The sequence below is a fragment of the Macaca mulatta genome, chromosome 15 (assembly GCF_049350105.2).
Source record: "Macaca mulatta isolate MMU2019108-1 chromosome 15, T2T-MMU8v2.0, whole genome shotgun sequence".
Lineage (NCBI taxonomy): Eukaryota > Metazoa > Chordata > Mammalia > Primates > Cercopithecidae > Macaca > Macaca mulatta.
This window is the reverse complement of record NC_133420.1, coordinates 46,714,946-46,736,545: the sequence shown is the minus strand read 5'-3', so window position 1 is coordinate 46,736,545 and position 21,600 is coordinate 46,714,946. Positions and strand designations below refer to the sequence as shown.

At 43.2% G+C, this 21,600-nt stretch overlaps 1 pseudogene; it reads right to left on the bottom strand.

Annotated features, from left to right (window-relative positions):
- Positions 1-20,051: 20,051 nt before the first annotated feature.
- Positions 20,052-20,417, bottom strand: LOC100423664 (iron-sulfur cluster assembly 1 homolog, mitochondrial pseudogene; annotated as a pseudogene).
- Between the last annotated feature and the right edge of the window lie 1,183 nt (positions 20,418-21,600).

The window sequence follows — 21,600 nt, the reverse complement described above, 5'->3', positions numbered from 1 at the left end:
CCCGAAAAGGTCTCAGGAGGAAAACAAGTGTCAGGGAATCTGAGTGTGTTTGTGTGTGTGTGCGCGTTTCTGTGTGTGCCTAAGTGCATGTGCACGCGCGTGTGTGTGCATGTGTGTGTGTGTGCATGTGCGCATGTGTTTATGTGTGTAGGGGGGTTGGGGACTCCTGGCCTCGCCTTCCAGGAGCCAATTCAAGGTCACCTCAAGGAACCCTTGCCAGACGCCCCCAGGCAGGAGTGAGCGTTCTTGCCACTGAGGTGCCCCACAAGTCACATCCTAGCAAACATCAGGCCTTGACCCGGCCTCTGCAAGGAGAGGTGGTATCAGGCAGGGGTTGAACGTGAAGCTAAGTGGTTGGTATTAGACGGCTGCAGGTTCGAAGCCTGCACCTGCCACTTACTAGCTGTGTAGCTTTCAAAGACTTACCTTCTCTTTGCCTCACTCAGTTCAGCCATCAGAAAGATGGGGATAAGAACAATGTGTAACTCCCAGTCATTATGAAGATTCAATGTCTTTAATTTATTTACTTAATTTTAATTATTTTGAGGTCTCGCTCTGTCACCCAGGCTGGAGTGCAGTGCTGGGTATCACAGCTCATTGCAGCCTTGAACTCCTGGGCTCAAGTGATCGTCCTTCAGCCTCCCTAGAAGCTGGGATTACAGGCCCACCACCACACCCGGCTCAATGTCTCTCCTTGTGAGGGTACCTGTCATATTGGATTAGAACCTCACTTGTCAGCCTCAGTTTAGCTTAATCACGTCTTCCAAGGCCTTGTCTTCAAATACTGTCAAATGGATTAGGGCTCACTAATATGGCCTCATTTAACCTTAATTACTTCTTGAGAGGCCCTATCTCCAAATACAGTTACATTGTGAGTACTGGTACTTGGAGACTTCAACACATGAAATTGGGGAAGACACAGTCCAGCCCATAACAGAGTGTGTGGACCAAGTGTGGTGGATGCATACCATGGGATATATGCAGCATCAGAAGCACTGGGATCGATGTACATAAAGCGACTTGGATGGACCCTAAAAACAAAATACTGAGAGTTGAATTCATACTCATCAGAGTTTGTTGCACTTTATCCCCACTGGGCTGCCAAATTCTTTCTTTCTCACTCTCTCTCTCTCTCTCATTAATTTATGTAACTTAAAATAAAACAAAACAAAATTCCATTCCCAGGCTGGGTTCTTCGGCTCATGCCTGTAATCCTAGCACTTTGGGAATCCAAGGCAAAAGGACCACTTGAGGCCAAGCATTCAAGACTTGCCTGGGCAACATAGCTTGAACCTGGGAGGCGGAGGCTGCAGTGAGCTGCAATCGTGGCACTGCACTCTAGCCTGGGTGTCTAAGTGAGATCCAGCCTCAAAAAAAGAAAAAACAAAAACAAAATAACTCCATTCCCTACTTTTCTTCTCCTACTATAGGTAACTACTGTGATTTCTTTGATGTGCATAGAGGTTTTTTTTCCATGTTCTTACATAATGTGCATGGTGGGCATATACTTTTAATTTCTAGAAACAGTATTGGGTTACATATCTCATTCCGCTTGTCTTTTTTTTTTCTTTAAAATATCTTGTTATAGAATCACTCTGTTTCTTTTGGATATTAGAGGTGTTAATAAAATTGCAGGCATAAAAAGTCTTTGCAAAGTAAGAATAACAGAAAAAAAGTGCCAGAAACACAGAGTGGCTCACATATTTACTGACTTGTCATTAAATAGAAGATGTCGATAATACTTGGCAGCACCAGGACAAATAAAATCTCCTTCCCAATCATTATGACTCAGTCAGTCTTAAAGGCTGCAGTTTGTCAAGTCATGGTGATCAAGTTAATCATGACTGTTACATAATCACATACAGAGTCAGAATATGGAATAAAGGATCAAGGAAAAAGATTTTTCTTTACTTTTCCCTAAGACAAAACTCTATTCAATTCAGTTAGATCAGAGAGAGTTCTGATCTAACTGTGGAGGGAACAGTTCACTTAAAACAATAAAGTAATAACAAACAAGTAATTTAAAATGCTTTTTATCAAATAATTCAGACAATACAGATGTTTACAATATAAAAAGCAAAAGTCATTGTTATCCGTTTGGTGGAAATTTCTTCTGGATTTTTCTTGTACTTTAAACACAGACAGACTTAGTTGGGGGTGGTTGCTCAGGCCTATAATCCCAGCACTTTGGGAGGCCGAGGCAGGCAGATCACTTGATGTCAGGAGTTCGAGACCAGCCTGGCCAATATGGTGAAACCCCATCTTGACTAAAAATACAAAAATTAGCTGGGCATGGTGGCACGCACCTGTAATCCCAGCTCCTCAGGAGGCTGAGGCTGGAGAATCGCTTGAACACAGGAGGTAGAAGTTGCAGTGAGGCAAGATCATGTCACTGCACTCCAGCTTGGGCCACAGAGCAAGACTCTGTTTCAAAAATTATCCCGGCCCGCGGGATAGTCAGAGCAGGCCCTGGAGGAGGGGGTGGGAATTTGGGGAACAAGAGACACGAGAAATGGAGACAAGACAGTGCTCTGATCAAGTCTCGTTTAATGGCGGTAATGCAGTGCCTTATATACACTTGGAGGGGAAGGGGTTGGGCTAAGGCGGAAATGATCTCATTGCCGAGGGCGTGGCCAGGTTAGTTTCGTTTTTCGGGTGGGACGTCATGTTGCGCTTGCGCTGTTAAGTAACAACTAAGTAACAATTTTCGCGCGTGCGGGAAAAGTGGGTGAAGAAGAAGCAGGAAGAGCGCCATCTTTAATGAGGTATTAGTACAGGGGAAAAAAGGCAAAGATAGGGAGAAGGTGTGGGGTGGAAATGAATATAGCTCAGGCATTTAATCCTTAATTATTATTTGCTATGGCCGGGGCGTGCAGCTCCGGACAGGTCCCCCTTTTTATATTTTTATGATAAGAAAACCCCTCGGGAACTGCACCTGTCTTAGGTTGGGTCAACTCACCCCCACCTTCTAGGCCCGTCATGGGATAAGGCAGCAGCAAAGGCGGCCCTCCTGTCTTAGGCTCCGATGGAGATAGTGTCCTCTTACCCGTCATTGACTGTCCAGTTCAGCACACAGGGGAGGTGGTCTTATTAAGGTAAATAAGACTCACCATTTTCAGTCATCTCAAGGCGATGATAATGGACCTGTATAGGTTTGGCCTGGAAGGCCTCGATTTGTTGTCTGACAAATGCCATAAGCTTATTAAGGATTATAGGCCCGAGAGTGAGGAAGAGTAGAAGAGTGAGTAAAGGACCAAGAAATGGCAGGAGATAGGGGAGAAGTCCATCGAGTCCAGTCCATAGTGGATTGGCGGCCAAGCCTTTTCTGCGCTTTTCTAGTTCTTCTTGCAAAGTTTTTATCTTATCTCTGACGATTCCGGATTTGTTGGCGTAAAAACAGCACTTTTCCTGTAAAGCCAAACATATCCCTCCCTGTTCTGCCGTTAACAAATCTAGACCTCTTCTATTCTGGAGAACTACTTCTGCTAACGAGTCTACTTGGTCTTGTAAATCTTGTATAGTACTGGATAAGGTCTGTACATCTGAGATTAATTGATTGGATAATTTAGTATATTGGGTTAGTGAGACTCCTAGGCCTGTGGCTCCTGTAGTAAAAGCAGTGGTGATTCCTAGTCCAGCCAACAAGGGAATAAATTGTATGGCTCGTTTCGGTCTATAAATAAAATGTTCAATAGCGGGGATGGGGATAGGTTCATCTCCAGGGATGATATCAATGTCGGGGAGAAGAGTGGCCAGAACACAAAGCCCTGTCCAATGTGTAGGTAGATAAGTATATGCCATGTTGTTTCCACAAACGAAAACCGAGCCATTTACAGCACACAAAGGGTTGGTGGCATTGATTATGGAGGTACAGTTGTCAAACACAACATAGCCTAAATCGATCTCTTTAGTGTTATTATATGATGGTGAAAAGAGGCAAGTGGAATTAGAAAACGTCATCGGTTGAACTAAGAGGGGGGGAATAATAGGACAGGAATTATTTACTAAGGATTCATTTGAGTAATTGGCATAGGACAATAAAAGGTTAGGTATAGCTAGAGGAATAGGGGGGCCCATCTTAAGGCAAAGCCAACAATCATGGGCCAGGCTTGTATTGGACATTTGAAGTAAATTGTAAGTAGCATTGAGGATATCAAAGGTTTGGGCATCGAGCCTAAAATTATCTCTAAGCTCAGGCAGGGCTAAAGGGTGATATTGGAGTTCAGGATAAGAAGCTTTATGAATTTCTTCTAATTTTTTCTGGACGGTTTTAATTCTTGTAATATCTAATGGGCCTCCTCCATCAGAAATGTGAATGGGGGCGGTAGTGCTCCAACAAACAGGCTTTCCTTTTTGGCCGTTACAAGGAGATTGTACAAGTTTATTAGTGGATCCTAATACTTGTATGTCATTAATGCCTCCAGTTTGTGTTTTTAGTAACGTGGCCGTATAATATGTTCTATTGCCTGATTTGCATTGTTGATAGGATGTATAACAGGAACTATGTACAGAAGATTGGAAAGAGCTACAAGGGCATTCTAGGAGCGGCCCGCTAGGTGAGGTATCTCTTGGGGTAGACTTACATTTCCATAACTGGTTTGGCATTAGGTAAGCTGTCTTGCCCGTGCAGGTCACCTGGGTGATTCTATCTGACGGAGGTTCAGATATTTGTCCCCCTCTGCAGTCACAAGGCTGGCCGTATTGTTTTCGTAATAATTCTCTTGCCTTACGAGGGTCACCAAAACCTGCATAGACTGTCACTATGTTGTATAGAGTGATTATTCTCCAAAGGAATTTCATGTTAGGCTTCATTTTCTGAAAAACAAGAAGGAAAGAACTTCTCAGGGAGATTTATCTTCCCTGGACTGACAATGGTTATGATTTATTTGTCTTACCAATCTTTCAGGCAGCCATCTGGCTGCATCATTTTTTTGTGAGAAGATGCATACTGAGCCTCTTCCCCAAATTAAAACTGGATCGGGGCCATGCCATGAATTATCGAGTGGATCTTTCCATTTTACCATTGCAAACTGTTTTTGAGATTCAGGATGCCAGAAACGGTCGGCAGCCGATTTTCCATGACTGTCCAAATTTAAAAAATTAAGGATAAACAGGGCATGATTGAGTATGTTTCTGGGGGTACCCTTCACGGGGTACCAGCTCCCCCCTTTTAATTTTGTGATAACAGTTTTTAATGACAGATGAGCTCTTTCTACTATACCTTGTCCTTGGGGATTATAGGGAATGCCTGTGGTATGTTTAATTTGTAGGGTATTACAAAATTGTAAGAAGGTTTTGGATATATAACCGGGGCCATTATCTGTTTTGATTTGTTTGGGTATTCCTAAAATAGAAAAGCAGTGTAATAAATGAGCTATGACATGTTTGGTGGCCTCTCCTGTTTGGAGAGTTACACTGATGAATCCACTATAGGTGTCTATGCATACATGGATATATTTTACTTGACCGAATTCTAAGTGGTGAGTAACGTCCATTTGCCAAATTTCATTGGGGATGAGTCCTCGGGGGTTAACTCCTAGATGGGGAACAGGTAAATATGTTATGCAGTTGGCGCATTGTTTAACTATTTGTCGAGCTTGTTCTCTGGTAAGTTTAAACATAAGCCTTAAGGTTTGGGCGTTTAAATGATGTAAGGCATGTGCTTTTTGTGCTTGTTGCAAATTGTCTGTAGTGACTGTGGCTATGGTTTTTGTTGCCGTGTCGGCTGTTGCGTTACCTTGAGTTAAAGGTCCCGGTAATCCTGAATGTGCCCTAATATGCCCAAGAAAAAAGGGAGTAGTCCTTTTTTGAATAAGTTGTTGACATTGTAAAAATAGGTTAGCTGTGTCTGAAATATGTTTAATTTGAGACACGGTCTCTAAGAGGGGTATTGAATGAGCCAGGTAGGCGCTCTCTGTATAAATGTTAAGTGGCTGACAAGGAAAAGCTGATAGTGCTGCAATTATAGCTTGCAATTCGACCAGCTGAGCTGATGTATAAGTGGTCTGGAATTTAACGACTACATTATTGTAAGTGTAAGCGGCAAGTCCTGTGGAAGATCCATCAGTGAAAATTAGTAATGCGTCATTGAGAGGTTCTTTACTGGTAATATGGGGAAATACAAACGCATGAAGTTTACAAAATTGAATAAGTTTGTTAGGTGGGTAATGGTTGTCAATCGCGCCAGTATAAGAAGCGCAAGCAATTGGCCAGGCTTCCGTATTTTGTAACAGCCAATGGATGCGTGATTGAGTGTAGGGCTGTATAATGGTAGAGGGTTCTATTCCAAAGTATTTTCTACTGTTTTCTCTTCCCAAGATAATTAGATCAGCTATGGCATCATAATAAGGCAACAAAACCTTTTTAGGGGAGGAGGGCAGGTGTACCCACATAATGGGATTGTTCTGCCAAAATAGGCCAGTAGGGGTTATTGTTGTGTTAAAAATAAGGAATATTAATGGCTGAGAATAATCAATACCGGTAACAAATTGTGTTGCAATGGCATGTTCTACCTGTTGGAGTGTTATTAATGCTTCTTTAGTAATGGACCTGGGGGATTTTGGATTAGAGTCTCCTTTTAATATATCGAAAAGAGGTTTTAACTCTCCTGTGGTGAGCTTTAAGTACGGCCGAAGCCAATTTATGTCTCCCAGTAATTTTTGGAAATCATTTAAAGTTTTTAAATGATCACGACGTATAACGGCCTTTTGATTAATGATTTTGGGTCCATTAATTTGAAAACCAAGATAGGTGTATGGATCTTGTAATTGTACCTTTTCTGGGGCTATTTGTAGTCCGGCTGCTGTTAACTCTTGTTTGAGTTGGGCGAAGCACTGTAAGACTTGTTCGCCAATTTCTCCTGCTATTAAAATATCATCCATATAATGTATAATATACATTTGTGCCCATGTTTTTCTGACTGGCTCTATAGCGGCAGCTACATATTTTTGACACAAGGTAGGACTATTAGCCATACCCTGAGGTAAAACTTTCCATTGATAACGCTTCATTGGTTGTTTAAAATTTGTGGATGGAAGACTAAAGGCAAATCTTTTTTGGTCAGCAGGGTGAAGGGGAATTGTAAAAAAGCAATCTTTAAGGTCAATAACGATTTTAAAATATTTTTGAGGAATCGCAACCGGTGAAGGCAATCCTGGTTGTAAGGCACCCATAAGGATCATAGTGATATTTACTGCTCTTAAATCTTGTAAGAGTCTCCATTTACCAGACTTTTTTTTAATAACAAAAATAGGTGTATTCCAAGGGGAATTACTTTCCTCAATATGTCCTGCTGCTAGTTGTTCCTGCACTAACTGTTGGGCAGCACTTAGTTTATCATTGAGTAAAGGCCACTGATCAACCCAAACGGGCTCATCTGACTTCCAAGTAATGGGGTCAGCGCACCTTTGGGGTGCAGGTATGTCAGTGGCCTGAGCTAAAAATTTCCAAACCTCTTTTTATCAAGTTGTCCTGAAACCAGTATAGGCTGTGGGATACCGTTCTCTCCTTTTCCAAGACCTTTACCAGGGGTGTATCCTTGAGTTAACATTTGTGCAGTAACTATATCATTTGGACTACACATTATAATTTTCATTTGAGAGAGCAGATCTCGCCCCCAAAGGTTAACAGGTAGGTAAGGGATGACAAATGGCTTAATGAGGCCTGAATTGTTTTCTTTATCTGTCCATGTTAGGTATTTAGAACTTTGTTTAGGATTACTGCTTTGTCCAATTCCTCTCAAGTGAGTTAAAGTTTCTGTGGTAGACCAATGAGAGGGCCAATCTTCCTGTTTAATGATAGTTACATCAGCCCCTGTGTCTATTAGTCCAGTGAATGCCTTCCCGTCTAACCATAAGGTTAGAGAGGGTTTTTGATTTGTAATTGGTTGCACCCAATATATCTCTGATGATCCGAAACCTTTTATATTTCTATTAGAGTATTGGATATTATTATCTGTTTTAACCAAAGGTAGCAGGAGTAACTGAGCTATTCTAACTCCTTGAGGGACAGTAATAATACTATCAATAGCTCTGGCCATAATTTTAATTTCTCCTTCATAATCATTATTGATAACTCCAGGGAGGACTTGTAAGCCTCTCATGGTGACACTACTTCTTCCTAAAAGTAGCCCAAAAGTGTTAGGTGGTAAGGGTCCATATATTCCGGTATTTAAGGTTTGTGGTCCCATTTCAGGTGTTAGTATTGTGTGGGAGGTGGAACCGAGGTCCAATCCTGCACTTCCTGGGGTTGCTCTACTAAGTTTTGAAATGGATTGCTGTTGCTGGCTGGAACAAAACTGACTGCCCCATATGCTTGTTTCGGGGCCTGAGGCTGGCCCCTCATCCCGTTTCCCTGCCTGGGGGGTAAAGGATTTCCTTGACTGTCAGTTTTAGATTTACATTCGTTTGCCCAGTGCCTTCCTCTTTTACACCTTGGGCAAAGGCCTGGGATTTTTGCTTCTGGACTCCTATTTTGGTTTTCACAGCAATCTTTTGCAAAGTGTCCCCTTTTACCGCATCTAAAACATCCCCCTTTATCTTTACCTTTGTTAATGAGGAAATCTCTTACTGTTTGGCCGCTAAAAGCGGCGGCCATTGCTAGGCCTTGTTGATATGAGGGCCCAATATCTGAACAAAGGCGAATGTATCCTGTTAAATCTGTTTTCTTTCGATAAGGTCTGATTGCCGCTTGGCAGGCGGGGTTAGCATTTTCATAAGCTAACTGTTTAACATAATCTACACCCGTTTCTGCATTTCCAAAGATTCTACCTGCCGTGGTCATAAGCCTATGCACAAAGTCTGAAAATGGCTCATCGGGTCCTTGTTTAACCGCTGTGAGCGAAGCCCCTGGATCTCCTTTAACGGGAAGTTTTCTCCAGGCTTTTGTAGCAGCAGCCTGGATTTGTGAGAACAGTCCAGGGTCATATTGCATTTGGGCCTGAGTGTCTGCATAATTACCTGAACCTGTTAACATATCAAAATCCCAACCGTTGCCTGCCTGTTGATTTCTTTTAGCTGTATCTCTACAATTTTCAAAGAACTCTGACTTCCAAATTAAGTGGTCTCCCCCAGAAAGGACTGCCCTAACTAAGGTATTCCAGTCTGTAGGAGTGAGCCAATTCTCAGCTACAGATTCCACTATAGCAAGAGTATATGGAGCAGTAGCCCCATACTGAGAGGCAGCAGTCTTTAACTCTTTTATAATAGTAAAATCAAATCCAGTATGATGCCTCCAAGCCTGTCCCTGTTCATCTATGGTTTCAGTGACCGGAAAAACGTCTTTGGGGGAGGAGTCTTCTCTATGTCGGCTAGCGACTAACCCCCCTCTCGGAACATGTTGTCCAGGCCGCTGAGGTGGGCGCAAGGAACCCTCCATAGCGTCTGAGTTGGGTATTTTTTCATTTCCTGTTTTTAGCTTTTGGAGCCTAATTATCAATGATTGATGTAACTCTTCAAGTTTAATTTGCTCTTCTAGTTGAGCAATCTTTTGCTTTAATTCTTCTTTGGGATCTATTGCTGCCATAACAATAGGCGCAGAAGCCTCATTATGCGTCTTATTATATGGGGGTGGGTATGAAGTAAAGGGAGGCAAATCAGGGTTGTGATATTTAGCTGCCTCTTCCTCTAAATCATCCCAATTTATGTCCAATTGATTAGGCTTATTAATTTCCTCCTCTTTTTGAAGCATCTGTAAAATTGGGTATTTTTTTGGTTTGTTTTCGTGTGGCATTTCTTTATCTGTTACAGAAGGAGACTTAATTTCCTCATGATCACTTTCGAGGGAAATGAGATCTTCCTCCGTATCTTGCGGAGGTTTTGTGAGGTTAGAGCGGGAGCTAACCTTTAAAATATGCTCTGTCTGAGCGACCGCAGCCATGACTTGCGGATTGGCCTCCTTCTTATCTATTAAATCTCTAATGAGGTTCCAATAAGAGAAGGCGGTTACAGGAATTTTTTCTGGCCCAAAAGTATTATAATAGTCCTGAAAACAATCCCCTACTCTACGCCATCTTTTAATATCAATAGTTCCTTCCTGTGGGAACCAAGGGCAAGTGTCTTTTACAAAATCAAAAAATTTAAACAAATCATTACCTTTAACCTTTACTCCTCGTGTCTTTAAAGCCTCTTTTAATTGTCCTACATATATTTGATGTTGGCTTAATTCTTGTCCCATTTGGGACGCATCACTTACCTTCGATTCTGACGCGGCAGGTTCCCGCGGTGATCGGAAGAATTTGACTCCTTTTGTCTTTATTAGCGGTCGACCGTCCTTTGGCGTCCTCTTCCTCACGGAGTCCCTCGTTTCCAGGTCCCTGTTCGGGCGCCACGTATCCCGGCCCGTGGGATAGTCAGAGCAGGCCCTGGAGGAGGGGGTGGGAATTTGGGGAACAAGAGACACGAGAAATGGAGACAAGACAGTGCTCTGATCAAGTCTCGTTTAATGGCGGTAATGCAGTGCCTTATATACACTTGGAGGGGAAGGGGTTGGGCTAAGGCGGAAATGATCTCATTGCCAAGGGCGTGGCCAGGTTAGTTTCGGTTTCTCAGGTCGGACGTCATGTTGCGCTTGCGCTGTTAAGTAACAACTAAGTAACAATTTTCGCGCGCGCGGGAAAAGTGAGTGAAGAAGAAGCAGGAAGAGCGCCATCTTTAATGAGGTATTAGTACAGGGGAAAAAAGGCAAAGATAGGGAGAAGGTGTGGGGTGGAAATGAATATAGCTCAGGCATTTAATCCTTAATTATTATTTGCTATGGCCGGGGCGTGCAGCTCCGGACAAAAAATGAACTAACAAATGAATGAACAAAAACAGACAGACTTGTCCCCCACTTTTTTCTCTTCAACTTCCATTTCATTGGTCAGGTGGGATAATGCTTGAGAAATAATGATAGCAACAAAGAGTAATATTTTTCTCATAATTGTAGGAATTCCTGAATACAGATGGGACATTGCATTTGAAGAGAGATTGATTATCCTCTCTGCACAGCACAGAGGAGATGCAACCTTGCACTAGGGTAGCACTTGGTATCCAGTATATCTAGTCCTCATGATGATCCAAGGAAGGGTTATGTTATCAGACCAACAGGTTCGTATGCCCACTGCATAGTAATAGACCATTTACACTAAGACGGGGGGATGCAGCAAAGAAAGAGTTTAATGATCACAGGGCACCCAGCAAGGAAGTGGAAGGAAACCCTCAAATCTATCTCCCAAGAAGTTCTGGCCTGAGGCTTTAAGAAGATTGTGTAGAGTGAGGGGCTGGAAAATTGGGGTTGCTGGTTGGCTGGGACAAGGGGGATAAAATCATCACAAAGTGGAAACTATAGGTTGGTGAGGTAGCCTCTCGGGGAGTCCTTCAGTTCAGCTGCATCAGTAGTTTCATCTGTATGCAGGACCTGAAGGAATATCTCAAAGTGAAGACAACATTTGATAATGTTTGAGTTGTTATTTAAAGAGCAGTTAAGGGGAACTATAATCTTGTAACTGGATCTAGTGATTCTAGAACAATAAGCACCAAACTGTGAGGAAGCAGTTTGGAGAGCTTGCCGACTTAATGATGAATGCTGAACATGCTGCCAGCTTGGTTTCTTTTTGTTTCTCCTTCCCTCCTTCCCCGATTACTTTTATGTATTTTTCGAGATGGAGTCTCGCTCTGTCTCCCAGGCTGGGATGCAGTGTCATGATCTCAGCTCACTGCAACCTCCACCTCCCAGGTTCAAGCAATTCTCCTGTCTCAGCCTCCCGAGTAGCTGGAACTACTGGCACATGCCACCACGCCTGGCTAATTTTTGTATTTTTAGTAGAGACAAAGTTTCACCAATTGGTCAGGCTGGTTGTGAACTCCTGACCTTACGTGATCTATCAGCCTCAGCCTCCGAAAGTGCTGGGATTACAGGCATGAGCCACTGTGCCTGGCCTACATTTATAAAGTTTATAGGGGCAGTTTCAGAAGCACGTATCACCATTGTCTTCCTTGGAGCCTCAGGAAACTGTAATTCTGAGAAGTAAAACAACATAGACAAGATTGCATAGATAGTCAGTAGCAGGGTTGAGATTTGAATCTTATTCCATGTCAAAGTCCTACACTTTTCTCTGTTCCATTCATGTTGACTGCCCAATTCTGCTGCTGTTGGGGGTGCCACTATGTCGCGGACCTACTGGACTGAACAAAGGGGGCGAACGTGGTAATAAAATACAAGAGACAAAAGAGTATATTTGGAAGAAGGGGTTGGGGGCACCTTGCCTCTACTGGACAAGGGCCCTGAGCTTTACACAGCCCTCCGTATTTATTAGACAAAAGAGATAGCGAGAAGTGGACGTGATTGTCGGATAATTGTCAGTTGGCCATTTGGTTCACAGCAGACTTGCTAGACTGTATCCTTTGAACAATAGGCGTTAATTTTCTCAGTAGATAATGTCAAGGAGCCTGGTGCCAGGGAGTGATGGCCCTCAGGAAACATTTTTGTGGCAGGGGAGTGTGAGTTTGTCCACAGCCTGCATTCATGATAAACAGTTTGCTGTTTGCTCATATAGCCTCCAGCAGAATGCTGGGTTGGTCACTTCCCAGGGGCCTTCTGCTCCCTGCATATCCTCCTTTTTGTTTACGTATTAATTGAAAGAATGTAAGGCCCGGCTGGGCAGCTCTCATTCTCCAAATGGCAGTTAATCCGATTTTACAGAAAACATAGCATTAGAACCGTGTCATGACTCCGGTGGGCCTTCTCTGTCTTTGCACTCAGCTCGGCTGACTCATGGCTTGTACCGGAGGGACTGTGCCCATGGTTGGCCACTCTGGGTTCCTTCGGTCTCCTGTTCCATGGTCGCACGCACCTTGAGGGCACCCACACGGTTTGTCCATCTCCTGTAAACACACAAGCATACCCTCTTCCCCTGTCAGTAAATCCACTGGACCTTCCACTGTCCTTCTTCTGGAGATTTCCATAACACTTTCGGATAAAATTTCCTCTTTTCCTCTAACACTTGCCAGTGTCTTTCTGCTGGAGCCTTACCATCCATACTGTAATGTCTAAGGTTCTTGCCTAGCCACGCCAAAGAATTGTGTGGCGGCTGACCACAGCAAGTGATAGAGACACAGACCTAGAGAGAGAAAAAGCTGTAGGCTTTATTGAGCAGAGTGAAAGTACAAAGCTTCCACAGCGTGGAAGGGGTCCCAAACGGGTAGCCAGAGTTAGATTATGTAATTGCCTTTTAAACTCTTTAAGGCGGGAAATACGTGTGCCAAGAAGATGTTACCAGAGCGAGAAACAAAGGCAATTAGCCATTTGTGACATGTCTTAGATCTTGAGAAAAACCGGACTTGCAAATTAGGTTTTACCTATCTCATGACCTTGCAGCAGCATGGCAAAAGAGACGGGATCTTACAGGACTTCACAAAGTATGTTCACAAGGAATTGGAATTGGGAGGATAGATAAGGTCTGCTGGTCACAGGAAAATGGGCAGTTAACATTCTTTTTAACTTTAGTTTTGGGGGATGGGGAAGGGAGAGAGGGAGAGATGTTGCGGGAAGTCAGGGACGCTGAATGGAGGGACTGGCTGGAGCCGTGGCAGAGGAACATAAATTGTGAAGATTTCTTTATAATATGGACATTTATCAGTTCCCAAATAATGCTTCTATGATTTCTTATGCCTGTCTTACTTTAATCTCTTAATCCCGTTATCTTCATAAGCTGAGAATGTACATCACCTCAGGACTACTGTGATAATTGTGTTAACTGTACAAATTGATTGTAAAACATGCGTGTTTGAACAATATGAAACCAGGGCACCTTGAAAAAGAGCAGAATAACAGTGAATTTTAGGGAACAAGGGAAGACAACCACAAGGCCTGCAGGGTCGGGCAAAAAGAGCCATATTTTTCTTCTTGCAGAGAGCCTAGAAACAGATTTGCAAGTAGGGAAGATATCAGTAAATTCTTTCCCTAGCAAGGAATGTTAATATTAATACCCTGGGAAAGGAATGCTCTCCTGGGGGGAGGTCTATAAATGGCTGCTCTAGGAATGTCTGTCTCATGCGGTTGAGATAAGGACTGAGATACGCCCTGGTCTCCCGCAGTACCCTCAGGCTTACTAGGGTGAGGAAAAACCCAACCCCGGTAAATTTGTGGTCAGACCAGTTCTCTACTCTCAACCCTGTTTTCTGTTGTTTAACATGTTTATTATGACAATATGTGCACCGCTAAACAAACACCCTTATCAGAAGTTCTGCTTTTGCCCTTTGCTTTGTGATCTTTGTTGGACCCTTATCAGTAGTTCTGCTTTTTGCCCTTTGAAGCATGTGATCTACTCCCTGTTCTTACAGCTCCTCCTGTTTTGAAACCCTTAATAAAAAACTTGCTGGTTTGAGGCTCAGGTGGGCATCACGGTCCTACTGATATGTGATGTCACCCCCGGATACCCAGCTGTAAAATTGCTGTCTTTGCACTCTTTCTCTTTATTTCTCAGCTGGCCGACACAGAAAATAGAAACAACCTACATTGAAATATTGGGGGTGGGTTCCCCTGATACAGAGAGGGAGAGAACAATACAGGGAAACTTACAGTAAAATTTTTGCTGTCCAAGGTTTAACACGGGTGTGGTTTAACACAGGTGTGGTGTCCAAGGTTTAACATGGGTGTGGTGAATCCAGGATTCCACCCCTGTCATTTTAACTGCAGTGGGGATAGGAGATTAAAACTGAGAATGCCATGCCAGTGTCCAGGAGGAAGTCCACTTCCTGGCCCTCAATGGTCAGACTTACCTGGGGCACTGTGAGGGTGATGGCATGAGCTGGCGCTTGCCCCAGGCCCCCTCAGTCCTGTTGCTGAAACATCTGGTTGGGTGCATCTGGTCTAAAGGGCCTTTGTCCTCTGGGGCAGTGTGCCTTTCAGTGACTACCTTGGCATATTAGACACGGGTGAGGAGGTGGTTTGTTTCTTGTTGGACAATCTTTCTTAAAATGTCGTTGCAAACCACACTGAAAACAAGCCCTCATAGGCAATTGGCCGGCTCTTCTTTTGGTTCCTTCTGAGCCACCAAGGTCTGCCATGACTAAGGCTTCAGCTTTTCTCTTTGTGGGGAACAGGCCCCCAAATCTGGCCAAAAACTGGCCCCAAAATTGGCCATAAACAAAATTTCTGCAGCACTGTGGCATGCTTGTGATGGCCAAGACACCCACACTGAAGGTTATCAGTTTACTGGAATGAGGGCAAGGAACACTTGGCCCAACCAGGGCAGAAAACCGCTTAAAGGCATTCCTGAACCACTAACAATAGCATGAGCGATCTACATCTTAAGGACATGTTCCTGCTGCAGATAACTAGCCAGACCCATCCCTTTATTTTGGCCCATCCCTTTATTTCTTGTAAGGAATACTTTTAGATAATCTACAGTCTATAGAAACTATGCTTACCACTGGCTTGCTGTCCATAAATATGTGGGTAAAACTCTGTTTGAGCCTCTCAGCTCTGAAGGTTGTGAGACCCTTGATTTCCCACTCCACATGCTATATTTCTGTGTGTGTCTTTAATTCCTCTAGTGCCCCGGGTTAGGGTCTCCACCACCCAGCTGGTCTCGGCACTCTTATCTTGCTTTTCCCTTTTGGCCTGTTCTTCTTGGTCCCTGTTATACAACACCGAGGTTGCTAGGTTTTATAATGTCTCCAAATTTTGTTTTGGGCCTAAGGCAGACTTTGGGGGTTTTCTCCTAATGTCAGTGGCTGATTGGGTGATAAATTTATCTTTTACAATCAGTTAACCTTTTACAGAATCTGGAGTTAGGGAGGTGTCCTTTCACAGGGCCTCCCTTAGCCTTCCTGAAAAGCGAAGGGGTTTTCCTCTTTTCTTTGCATAATTCTGGATAGCATTGTGTAGTTCATAGGTTTTTTCCTGGTCTCCTTCAACCCTTCTAAAATGCAAGTTAGCAAATACCTGTGGCTCTAATCTCCATGATCTGAGTCAGTATCCCAGTGAGGGTCTACAGTGGGGACCGCCTGTTGCCCTGTGGGAAAATTTTCCCTCTCCTCCAGGGCTATTTGATCGTTTACCTGGCTAAGGTACCAGGCAAATTGCCTAAATTGCCAGGCTGCTGCTAAAGTTGCTTCCTTATCAGTAGGACTTAAGGTCTGATCAAGAGGTAAAATGATATCTCTCCATGTGAGATTAAAGGACTGCCCCAATCCTTGTAGGACATCTATATAGTTATCAGGATCATCTGAGAATTTCCCTAAATCTGCCTTTATTTGTTTTAAATCTGAGAGTGAGACGGGGGCATGGAAATCATACTGCTTATAAGGGACATAATTTGGGTTGCTTAGCTTGTGGAGTTTATGTTCTCTTTCCAGGGTGCCTTTAACACTTCAGTGGGGCTGGATGGAGGAGAGTCAGTGGGGGAAGAGAGTGGGTCTGAGGGAAGAGGCAGTGAGTATGGAGGCAATTGTGGGCCTCCGTCATTTGGGCAAAGCTTGCAGGCTTGGCACAGGGCAATATTTTTACAAAGGGCAAAGAAAATCTGTACATAAGGGACTTCACTCCATTTACCTCCTTGTTTACAGAAAAGATCTCATTGTAGAAGGGTGTTCTATTTAATCCTTCTCTCAGGGGGCCAAGTTTCCTTATTTTGTAAGGAATACTGTGGCCAAGCAGTGGTACAGAAGAAAATCAGCCACTTCTTTTTTAAGGTTTCAAGGTCAAATTTGTCTCAGTTATTTAGGATATATTTTAGGGGAGTGTCTGGTTCTGAAGGTGTAGTTCCCATCTGGAGTTTTAAACACAGGGATGCTGGCACCCCTGTTTAGTCCTGGGACTTGTCTTCCCTTAGGGCATCTCCTAAGGCTCAGGTCCAGTTGTGCTCAAAACTCATTGCCGCTTTTTCTAAGCTCTCCATCTACCAGATTTAACCATGCTTACCGGTGGGATGGAAACTTTCCTTCCCCTGTCATGTGCCCATTGACCACTAAATGGGGCACAAGGTCTGTTGGATTTATTGTGGTAAATACAAAAAAAATTTTTTTTAAATTAGCCGGGTATGGTGGCAGGCACCTGTAGTCCCAGCAACTCAGGAGGCTGAGGCAGGAGAATGGCATGAACCCGGGAGGTGGAGCTTGCAGTGAGACGAGATTGGGCCACTGCACTTCAGCCTGGGTGACAGAGTGAGAATCTGTCTCAAGAAAAGAAAAAAATATATATAGTAAAAAACATAACATTTACCATGTTAACCATGTGTGCAGTTCAGTACTGTTAAATATATTCACACATTTGTGCAACATATCTCTAGAATGTTTTAATCTTACATGACTGAAATTCTACACCCATTGAACAACTGCTCAATTCCACCTCCCACTAGCCCCTGGCAACCATAATTCTACTTTGTTTCTGAGTTTGACTACTTTGCATGCGTCCTATAAGTGGAATCGTGCAATATTTGTCCTTCTGTGACTTATTTCACTTAGCATCATGTCCTCAAGTTTCACTCATATGGTAGCATTTGGCAAGATTTCCATTTTAAAAGCTGAATAATATTTCCTTGCATGCATGTACCATATTCTGTTTATCCATTTATTTGTTCATGGACATTTAGGTTGCTTCTACCACTTGGCTATTGTGTATAATATGGTAATGAACATGGGTGTATGAGTATCTCTTTGAGATCCTGCTTACAATTCTTTTGGCTATATATCCAGAAGTGGGATTGCTGGCTTATATGGTAGTTCTATTTTTACTCTTTTAAGGAATATCCATTCTGTTTTTCCATAGCAGCTGCACCATTTCACATTCCCACCAACAGTGCCCAGGGATTCCAATTTTTCCACATCTTTGCCAACATTCATGATTTTCTGAGAGTGGCCATCCTAATAGGTGTGAGGGGATATCTCATTGCAGTTTTGATTTTCATTTCTATGATGATAGTGATGTTAAGCATCTTTTTATGCTTGTTTGCCATTTGTGTATTTTCTTTGGAGAAATGTCTATTCTTTTTTTCAGTTTTTAAACGGGGTTATTTTTGTTGTTGTTGTTGATTGTAGAGTTCTTCATATACCCTGGATAGTAACCTGTTATTAGATATATGATTTGTATATATTTTCCCCCTTTCCATGGGTTGCCTTTCAATTTTGTTTAGTTGATGTGGTTTTTACATTTTTAATAGTTGAAAAAAATCAAAAGAATATTTCTGGCTGGGCGCGGTGGCTTACGCCTGTAATTTCAACACTTTGGGAGACCAAGGAGGGCGGATCACCTGAGGTCAGGAGTTTGAGACTAGCCTAGCCAACATGATGAAACCCCATCTCTACTAAAAATACAAAAATTAGGTGAGCATGGTGGTGTGCACCTGTAATCCCAGCTACTCGAGAGGCTGAGGCAGGAGAATCACTTGAACCTGGAAGGCGTAGGAAGCAGTGAGCCGAGATCACACCACTGCACTCTAGCCTGGGTGACAGAGCAAAACTCTGTCTCAAAAAAAAAAAAAAAACCAAAAAACCAAAAACCCCAAAAAAACAAAAAAGACCACCGTTTACTTTCACAGATTGCCTCAGAGTGCGGAGCACATGTTTCTGTCACCTATAAGGAAGAAGAGATGTGGGTTGGTCCCAGCTATGTCTCACCCTGTGGACTAAGGGTAGACAAAAGCCCTTTGGCCTCCCCAGGGTTTTGCTTCCTCACATACAGAATTGAGGGGGGTGGGCTAGATGACTTTTAAAAGACCTTTCAACTAAAATAATTTAAGTCGTCTTGAGATCCTTTCTTCGACCAGACATTTAGGATGGCAAAAGGAATGGATAAAAAATCAGGTGGGGCCGGGTGCAGTGGCTCATGCCTGTAATCCCAGCACTTTGGGAGGCTGAGGCGGGTGGATCACTTCAGGTCAGGAGTTCAACACCAGCCTGGCCAATGTGGTGAAACCCCATCTCTGCTAAAAAGACAAAAATTCACTGGGCTCGATGGCGGGTGCCTGTAGTCCCAGCTCCTGGGGAGACGGAAGAAGGAGAATCGCTTGAACCTGGGAGGCAGAGGTTGCAGTGAGCTGAGATCTCGCCATTGCACTCCAGCCTGGGAGACAGAGTGAGACTCTGTTTCAAAAATAAATAAAATAAAATAAAACCAACCAACCAACCAAACAAGGTAAATAAAATATTTCTCACTGTTTCATACTGTCACTCAGAACTATTCTGCCCTACAGTTCAAGGAAATCTTTGCTGACTACTGCTAAAGGGTATGTAAATGAAGCATCTGACAATGAAATTTTTAATAAAAAAGTAAAAAGTCTATGCCAAGTTTGAATGGAAAAGCAATGTACCACTGTGTTACTACCAGCAGTCCACACTCTCTGCCTCTGAATTTTAAGAGTCACCAATGTGGTTGGGAAAAATGCCAGGGAGATGCACATTCAAGCCATTCTATAGAGACCTAATGAGTGCACATCTGTTGATGCATTTTCTGAACGGATTAACAGGATGAAGCCTGACGCAGTGGCTCACACATGTAATCCCAACCTTTTGGGAGGCTAAGGCAGGGAGATCCCTTTGAGTTCAGGAGATGGAGACCAGCCTGGGCAACATAGCAAAACTCCATCTCTCCAAAAAAAAAAAAAAAAAAAAAAAAACGATTAGTGGTGGCACACGCCTGTAGTCCCAGCTACTCAGGAGGCTGAGGCTGGAGAATCACTTGAGCCAAGGAAGCAGAGGTTGCAGTGATTGTGCTGAGATTGTGCCACTGCACTCCAGCCTGGGCAACAGAGTGAGACCCTGTCTCAAAAAAATAAAAATAAAAGAAGGGATGCAAGAGAGTTAACTGCAGAGCAGGATTTTTTTCTTTACAGAACAGAAAAATAATCCAGAGAGCAATGGCTTCTCATTTTCAGTCTTCTGCAGAGAATACAAATATCACTTCTTCTGAATCTAACACACTAGCTTCCTTTCCAAAATGCATCACTTTATTTCCCTTAAAAGGCAGCCACAGATGATAAACCATAAGCACGTGACAGTCACATGATTTCTTCAGTAAGAACGAAGACTTTCACACACTCTCCTGGAGCTTAGAGCCAGAGGAATCCTGAGCTGTCAAATATTAAAGCTTTCTCCACAGCCACACATTCCTTTGATGATTGGGTTATTGAACACAAGCTTACTGGATAATTTGTTTTCAACACAGTCCATTTCTGTTCCTAAAAGTGTTAGCTGTGCTTTTTTTTTTTTTTTTCCAGTGGATACTCTGATTTCATCTTGAACAACTTCTTCATCAGAATCTCCATTTGTCTTCCTACATTCTAGAGAATAAGCAAGTCGCTGGTATGGACCTCAGGCTTATCTATATAAAGTTGTTTTATCATTCACTGCTGAAGGTGTCAAGAGGAGGGTGGCCCAGGTGGCCTACAGCTTCCTGTTGCTCACAGCCGGGACAGTGGCCCGAGGTAAAGAAGCTCGCATCTTCTGGGTCCTGGCACCTCTGTGCTTCAGGCTGGAGCTTGGGCACCTCAGCCTCTCTCTATAGATACTGTGGGCAATTCCCAAGTAACACATTTTTGATTTGGCTCCAGCAAAATTTGTCTTTGCAAATAAGTTATCCATTGGTCTTTTTTTTGTTTTTCCCTTATGGGAGGAGGTTGGTAGGTAAGAAAATGAAAAAATCAAAAAAGTGCATGTCTGTGTGTGTGTGTGTCTGTGTGTGTCTGGCTGTGTCTGTGTGTGTGTGTGTGTGTGTCTGTGTGTGTTTGTGTGTATTTTGTAAATTGTCTGCCATGATTTCCTCCTGTACATTAAAGCCAAGAGACTTAGATTCATGTAATCAACCCAGTAGTTGCCTGGTTATATTTCCTTTGCTGCCTATAAGTTTCTGTCTTTTAAAAAATTACCATTTGGTCATATTTAATCGATATGCTACAAATCCTTTTCCGAATGGGTAGTATTTGTCTGAATTTTAAATTAAAAAAATTCTCCCTATACAAATTTTAAAAAATTCTCCCTTAAAAGCCCTAGATGGCTTTTAAGAGATCTTTCAACTAACATAATCGAAGTCAGCTTGAGAGCCCATCTTTGACCAGACTTTTAAGGTGGCAAAAGAAATGGATAAAAAAAACAGCAGGTGGGGCCAGGCGCGGGGGCTAATGCCTGTAATCCCAGTATTTGGGAGGCTTAGTTGGATGGATCACTTCAGGTGAGGAGTTATAGAATAGCCTGCCCAACATGGTGAAACCCCATCTTTGATAAAAAGACAAAAATTAGCTGGGCATGGCGGCAGGTGCCTGTAATCCCAGCTACTCAAGAGGCTGAGGCAAGAGAATCACTTGAACCTGGGAGGCATAGGTTGCAGTGATCTGAGATAGTGCCACTGCACTCCAGCCTGGGTGACACAGTGAGACTGTCTGAAAGGAAAAAAAAAAAAAAACAGCAGGTGGATCCTGCACTCATATGTTTATTACAGCACAATTCACAACAGCAAAGTCTTGTCCAAAATGGTTGATTGGATAATGATGTGTCCAACACATCTTTAAAGATACCAAAGATCTGGATGCTGAGGCAGGAGAATGGTGTGAAACCAGGAGGCGGAGTTTGCAGTGAGCCGAGATAGCGCCACTGCACTCCAGCCTGGCCGAAAGAGCGAGACTCCATC